This window comes from Triticum dicoccoides, chromosome 3B (genome assembly GCF_002162155.2).
Source record: "Triticum dicoccoides isolate Atlit2015 ecotype Zavitan chromosome 3B, WEW_v2.0, whole genome shotgun sequence".
NCBI classification, from domain to species: domain Eukaryota; kingdom Viridiplantae; phylum Streptophyta; class Magnoliopsida; order Poales; family Poaceae; genus Triticum; species Triticum dicoccoides.
In genome coordinates this window covers 799118691-799125368 of record NC_041385.1, presented here as the reverse complement: position 1 = coordinate 799125368, position 6678 = coordinate 799118691, and the positions used below count along the sequence as shown (strand labels likewise).

Below are 6678 nucleotides of genomic sequence, written 5' to 3'. Positions count from 1 at the left end.
GCATATCATGATACCATGTCAAGTCTTGGGGTTTTTGTGCTTCATTTGAATTTCTGAGAATTAAAATGACAATAACCTAAATTTTGATGGTCGAATCCGTGGTGTATGAGACTCCTTTTTGTGGTATATGGGCTAAACATATACTAAAGTTCATCAATAATATTTTTAACCCACTTTTTCCATAATTGGTACCCGCAAGGTTTGCCTCATGAGAAACACGACATTTTCCCTCTCGAAATCAGCGTAGGACATAATCTTCACGGTACCCTCATGGCCGGGACTATCGTTAGCATGACATGATCCATAACGGTATTTGCGGCGTGTGCAAACTCTTGATACAATATGACCATCTCCCTATCGCTCAAGATGCCACTTATCATATCATCGCGTGGTAATGCTAGAAACCTTCCTCCAACAGTAGACCCTCATAGGCCTTGGCGATAGTGTAGCGCTAGTTTTGGGAGGCACACTTATCCTTGAAGGGTTGACGCGCACGCCGAAACAGTGATTTTCGACTTCCAAGGATGCGAAGGGAGGGCGGAGCCCCGGGGTCTCCTCTCTTTTTTTCTTCTTAGTTCTTGGTAGGACCGGGTCCCGGTGCTGCTACTATACGTGTGTTATTGCATAACTGCTACTTTGAGTGGGCGAGGTTTGTCGTAGTAGAGTCCACCGTGAAATTGTTCTTTTTCCTTATTTTCTCCAGGGGCAGTCTTTGTTCTTCTTATTCTATTCATCCATTTAAGCATCATGCTAATTCTTTTTCATCATGTAATATTTTACACATAGTGCATACAACACACTCATTTTTATAAAGAAACGCATGATCCATGTACCTAAAGCCAATTGATTGGCAAAGAAACACATAATTCATGTACTTGAAACTTATTGGTTGGCAAAGAAACACATAATCCATGCACTTGAAGCCTATTGGTCGAGACATCCATCCACGGATTGATGACATGGCCTAGCCTATTGCTTTTTTGTTTGAGATGGACAATGGCGTATTGCCTCTTCTTTTTTTGACATGGACATAACCTACACCTACTACTAGTGGAAATAAATCACGTCCACCGTCCACACCAAACAAAAATATGTATGTCCTCCTCGAGGCGCTGGCCGCACGCTGCCGCTGCAAGTTCCTCTTTTCTTTCTCGCGAGTTCCTCTTTTCCTCTCGAAACGAAAATGTTTCATCTTTTCCCTCACGCCGCTGCCGTTTGTTCTCGGTGCGAATTTCAGGTAACTCGCCGATTGCCGGAAATCTCGATGCCCCAGGAAAATTTGTTACCCCCCAAATTTTTGGAATTCATTTTCGACAGCACAATGTCAGATAGACCGCAGGCGTCGTATGTATGCGTTATGCCAACCAGGCACTTGCCTTAGCGGTAGGGAGCTTGACCTGGTATGGTCACGTCACTGGCTCTATTCCCCGTTTTGTAAAATAAAATAAAGTATTTCTGCGTCATCCAAAGCTTATTAAAATTAAAAGTTGTGGTGCGAAAGTACAAGTCAAACTGTCAACCTTTTGATCCTCAAAAAGAAAAGAAAAAACTCAACCTTTTTTCCCCTCAAAAAAATAATCTCAACCTTCTATAGATAAATACTAGGCGTGTTGATCGACTACTTGAATAGAAAATACTCCTACTTCGTGTACGCAATGGTTAAGTGAATCAGATTTCCTATTTCACATCTAGATGTGAAATAGTTATCTCACATCTAACTTCCTAGCCACATGATTTAGACATTAAGATTAGTATTCTTTGTTTTTTTATTGATTGATCTTATTCATGTATGGGTCGTTCAGGCCGGGCATCATGGCAGTAGGCCGTTGTCTATCAATTGATCTTGCTCCTCCTACGTTGCCTCCTCGTTTGTTGTTGTGGCCACAGGTGAACTTTTTTCAATCTTTTTTTTTCCTTTTTTTGTTCAAATTCTTTTTTTTATTCATGATTTTTATATTTTTTCCAGCTTTTCACCTTTTCTTTTTAAAATTTTCATGACAAGGTCTGTATTTTTTGTCCAAGTTGCAACTCTAACCTCAACTTGCAACGGGGGTCGATCTTCTTTTGTCATAGTTGCAACCCCACCCTCGATCCGCAACTCGACTTTGACATTTTTTTGTCTCAGTTGCAAGTCCATCCTCGAATTGTAATTGGGGCTCAAAACTTGTTGGGGGCGCGGCTGGAGATGCTCTTAACATAGCATGATATTGAACGTTCGTTACCTCTAGTCGGACTCTTTTTATGGAAAAGTGTCGCATACCCACTAGACCTGGTCTGATGGGTCACCCATTGCTTCTTCAATGCGGTTGTGTCCTTCCGCAACTGGTTGCCGGCAAAGATTGGCCCCCATTCCTCTAGCTAGGCGGCAAGGTTTGACCAAGGAGGTGGCGGTGGCGACGGGAAGGACTCCTTCGCATGGTCCTCGGCAAGGCTTGCTGGCGGAGGCAGTGGTGGCGCCAACATACTTATAGACACCCCCTTACCCTGCTTGGATGTTGACGCGGCGATGGCCGCAGAAGTGGGAAGGACTCCTCCACGTGGTGGTGTCATATACAATTTTTTTTTTTGAAATTAGGATGTGAACATAGCATACACTTGCATATCATGACTTCGGTGCATTTGAAGTTGTTTGGAATTAATTTGACTATTCTAGGAACCCTAATTAAGTTTGAGATATATTTAATAGTTATATTAAGTCCATTTGGATAAAATGTATTAAAAATATCGCATCAGGGTTGGAAATGTTTTCCCTATGATCCATATGAGCCCTAGTATTTTTTTTTCTAATTTTCGAGAGTTCAATGGATTTGCACTGTGATGAAATTGTGCTAGTTAAAAGTCGGTTCAAACCCTGGGTTAATAAAGAAAAAGAAAACAAACAGAAAAGAAAAAGGGAAAGTGAAAGAAGCCCAGCCAGCCCATCAGCCCAGCTAAGCTGACCCAAAACTCACCCCATCGTGTGCCCAGTAAAAACAGAAAACGATATGTTGCGATCTAAATCTCGCAGCTGTCTGAGCTAGATCGAACGACAACCGCACCCACGCGCTCTGTGACAGAGGGGCCGAGCCCATCGTCTTCAGTCTTCAGTCTTCATCGGCTAGATGGTTGTGCATTCTCGCATCCAGTCCCGGCGTCGAGTGGGGAGACGAGGCTGCCGGTGAAAACCGCGCTATGACTCGGGTCATGGCGGGCGATGGCGGCGTTTTCACGTCGCTATCTTGTTGAAGACATCGCCACTGCAGTTTCGGTCGACTTACTTGCGCTGCTCCGGATGAAAACCTAGATCCGGAGTTTTCGGATCAGACGATGGCGGTGCTTTTTGCGTTGTTTTCCTTCATGGGGGCATCATTTTTGAGCAGCGGCTGGATGTAGGAGACAAGTGGTGGAGCGGTTTTTCATTTTTCACGTCGATGATGGTGGATCTCAATGGCGTGGCGCCATGGAGACTCGGCATCCGATGCGCGGTGATAGATTATCGTCGACAGATGCGGTTGGATGGAGGAACACAAGGCGGTGGCGCTGTCTGGCGCCATGGTGGCGTTGACAGCTGACCTGGCAAGTTGCGTCGGTACCTGCTCTGGGGATGGTTATGTGGATGACGGCGGCTGTAGCCTCGGTGAGTGCGCCGGGCCGGTATGTGACCCGTTCCTGGTATGTGGTTGGGATGGGGCATCCGGCATTAGATGTTAGGTTTTGGTGCGATGTCTGTTTGGTATTAGGCTCGGATATTCGGCACCCCTGCATCAAGGGGATAGGAGTAGCGACAGGTGTCGCCAGGATGGTGGCTTCAGGCTTACTGATGTAATGATTTGCAAGGTCTCTGGTAATAATTAATAAAATGGCTGCATGCATCGATCAGATGCGGAGGCCGGGGTAATCCTCCTTTTCTAAAAAAAAAAGACCAATCAGCCACTGTTGTTCATTGTCACTAAACAGCATGACCCAGATCACGCCACTTGGCATAGCTTTTAAACTAAAATTATTTAATTACAACTAATTAGGTGGTTCTGCATAAAAGACCCTCTAACTTCAAATTCTCACAACTTTTATTGTGGAAGTTCAAATGGAATGATTTGTTTTTGAAAAATGACCCTTATAAAATACCTTTTCCACCAGAACATCTTATATCCAATCATTCTGTGTACCTGCCACGTGAGAATGGTTTAGATCATGTATTATATCATTGATGATGACAATAATAATCTCACATTGTCTAAATTTTAGAGACAATTCTTATATCTATTTTGCTTGTATTTAGGCACTGATTGTATTTTTGTATTTTTCACACAAAAAAATAAGCCTAAATATGGTCCCAAAAAACTAAAACTTGACATGGGTTCTTATTATGGGTGTATTGGGAGGTGAAAAAGTCTGACAAGAAATGAAAACTGTTTGGTTGTGCTTTTGCCTTGAAAAGGGTGGATCTACCAAAATGTGTTCTTTATGCGAAATTCACTGTAAAAGGTCAACAACGAATAATGCTTCTCTTTGCGTTCGAACTAAAGTCTGAATCTTCTAAAAAGAACCGTTGTACTCAAAGACAGGTGGGACACATATGTACAAAAAACATGAAAATCTCTTTTTAGCTAATCTGAGTTTGTGTTTTGCCTTTGCAACCTCTACATGTCATATGGCTGCAACAACCACACAAATAACAGACTCTGCTAGATTTCTCTAAGTGGTATACATGCGAACAGGCGTCCGTTTAGTATCTCTTTCGTAGTACAAGGACAAACGCCATCCACAAGGCGGGCCAGGAGACCACTTCATATGTGCTGGGAAGCAAGAAGTAGAAGCCACACGGCTACACAAATGATATCAGAATACCGTAAACGCAGCAGCACCACCAATCCAGCATGTCAAAGATCCCCTAAATACAACATCACATCCACCATACATAGAATAGAACCGACGCACAGCAGTTTTCTTATGCATCCTCTCTACTTGTCATGGGACTCGTCAGGATACCAAACTCGTCCACGGGGTTTGAATCATGAGAGAGCAGGGGCAGGGTGACGCGCCTGGCTGTCATCCACCCAATAAAGGGTGGCAGGCCCAGCTGGAAACATGATGTCAAGGTAGAGTATGACGGCGGCCAAGACATACTCGTCATAGGTGTAACGCTTGATGATGTTGCCCGTGTCATAGACAATGTAGCCACTGAAGATGAGTGCCACCAGCGCGCCATGGATCGTGTGAGATAGCTTGCCCAGCGGGAAGAAGATCTGCAAACAGAAGTATATATGTGCATTGTAGAATAGAGAAGACTGATAGATAAATGGGCGACACACCTAACTAACACCTAACTAGAGAATGGAACGGACGGCATCGGACCTGAATGAACCCAAAGACGAGCAAAATCATCAGAGAAGCAAATAGGAAAGGACCAAGGAAGCTAAAGTCCTTGCCCCTCCTTGCAGCCCAGAAGGTGTAAGCAGTGAGGCTCAAGACAACCACGATTGTAAGCATCCCAGCCTCCCAAATGACCTTGCCTGCGCACATGGCAGACTATTTTAGCAGTGGTTCTTTATCAAAGAACAAAACACACATATATCATATATATATAAGAGCAGGACTACAAAATGAACTAATTGCCTTCTTATCATCACATACATCTCTTTACCAAGGAAACTATCACGTAAATCTGACTAAACAATAAAGCACATGCATGCTAAAATCTGAAGTAAATGGCAGTGTTGCATTGAAGAAGCAAAGTATCAGCAACCACCTGCGATGTGGTACAAGCTAGAACGAACCTTGGAATTGGTACAACCCCAAAATGCAGTTGTATGAACGCTGAGGCAAACACAAATGAATGATAGATCACAGAGTGCCTGACAACATAACTTTATATAAATCGAAAAATTATGTATTTCAATCACTTCAATCCAATGAGATTTAACCAGCACATGCATGGAGTACCTTTAAAATAACCTATGAACATCTATTGTACTGTCAGAACACTAGTATGATATATCAACTGAAAATGCTTTTTATTTTGATAAAAGTTTAAGCTAGTCCAGTAACCTAAACCACGTCCTTGCCAAAACCATGTCAACTTGGGCAGGACGGCTGGCATATTATTGGACAGATAGGGCTTCAGATCAACGGATACTATCACAACACTATGTATCTTATTGGACAAATAGTGGCCGGAAGAAACAGTAAAAAAATATGCAAGATCCAAAACCAATGTTCTATGAAAAAAGCGAAGGTTACTGTTGGCAATTTCTTAGTTAAAAAAGTAACATCTGAAAATAGCAAAGCAACGTCTTCTAAAAAGCTAATCCTGCTAGCTAGCAATACTACAAATGCTTCTAACTGAGACAAGCATATCAATCATAAATGGTGACCAACAGCTACAATTTGGCCCTCAACACAGACTAGGAAAATGCATCAACTACAGTCACATGGGGTGCCTGGCTGAGCCTACCATTGCATGGCCAGTCCACAAACAAACAAAGTGCTTCACAATAGTGCTGCACATGAGTTCTGTTGAGAGTTGTCTAGCTCCCCCCTCCCCCCGTGCCGCCACCCGCGAGGCGGCCGGGGCGGGCGCTAGATCCCTCCGCCGCCGGTCTTCCCTCCTCCTCCCTCCTCCCTCGCCGCCGCCAGGCGCGCGGCCGGGCTTGGCCTGACCGGCGCCGGCGCCGGCGGGGCCCTGCTCTTCCTCCTCCG

The 6678-nt window shown here is 44.0% G+C and overlaps 1 pseudogene; it reads right to left on the bottom strand.

Moving 5' to 3' along the window:
• Positions 1-4785: 4785 nt before the first annotated feature.
• The window catches only part of LOC119282319, a 4423-nt pseudogene continuing 2530 nt past the window's right edge, over positions 4786-6678 (bottom strand).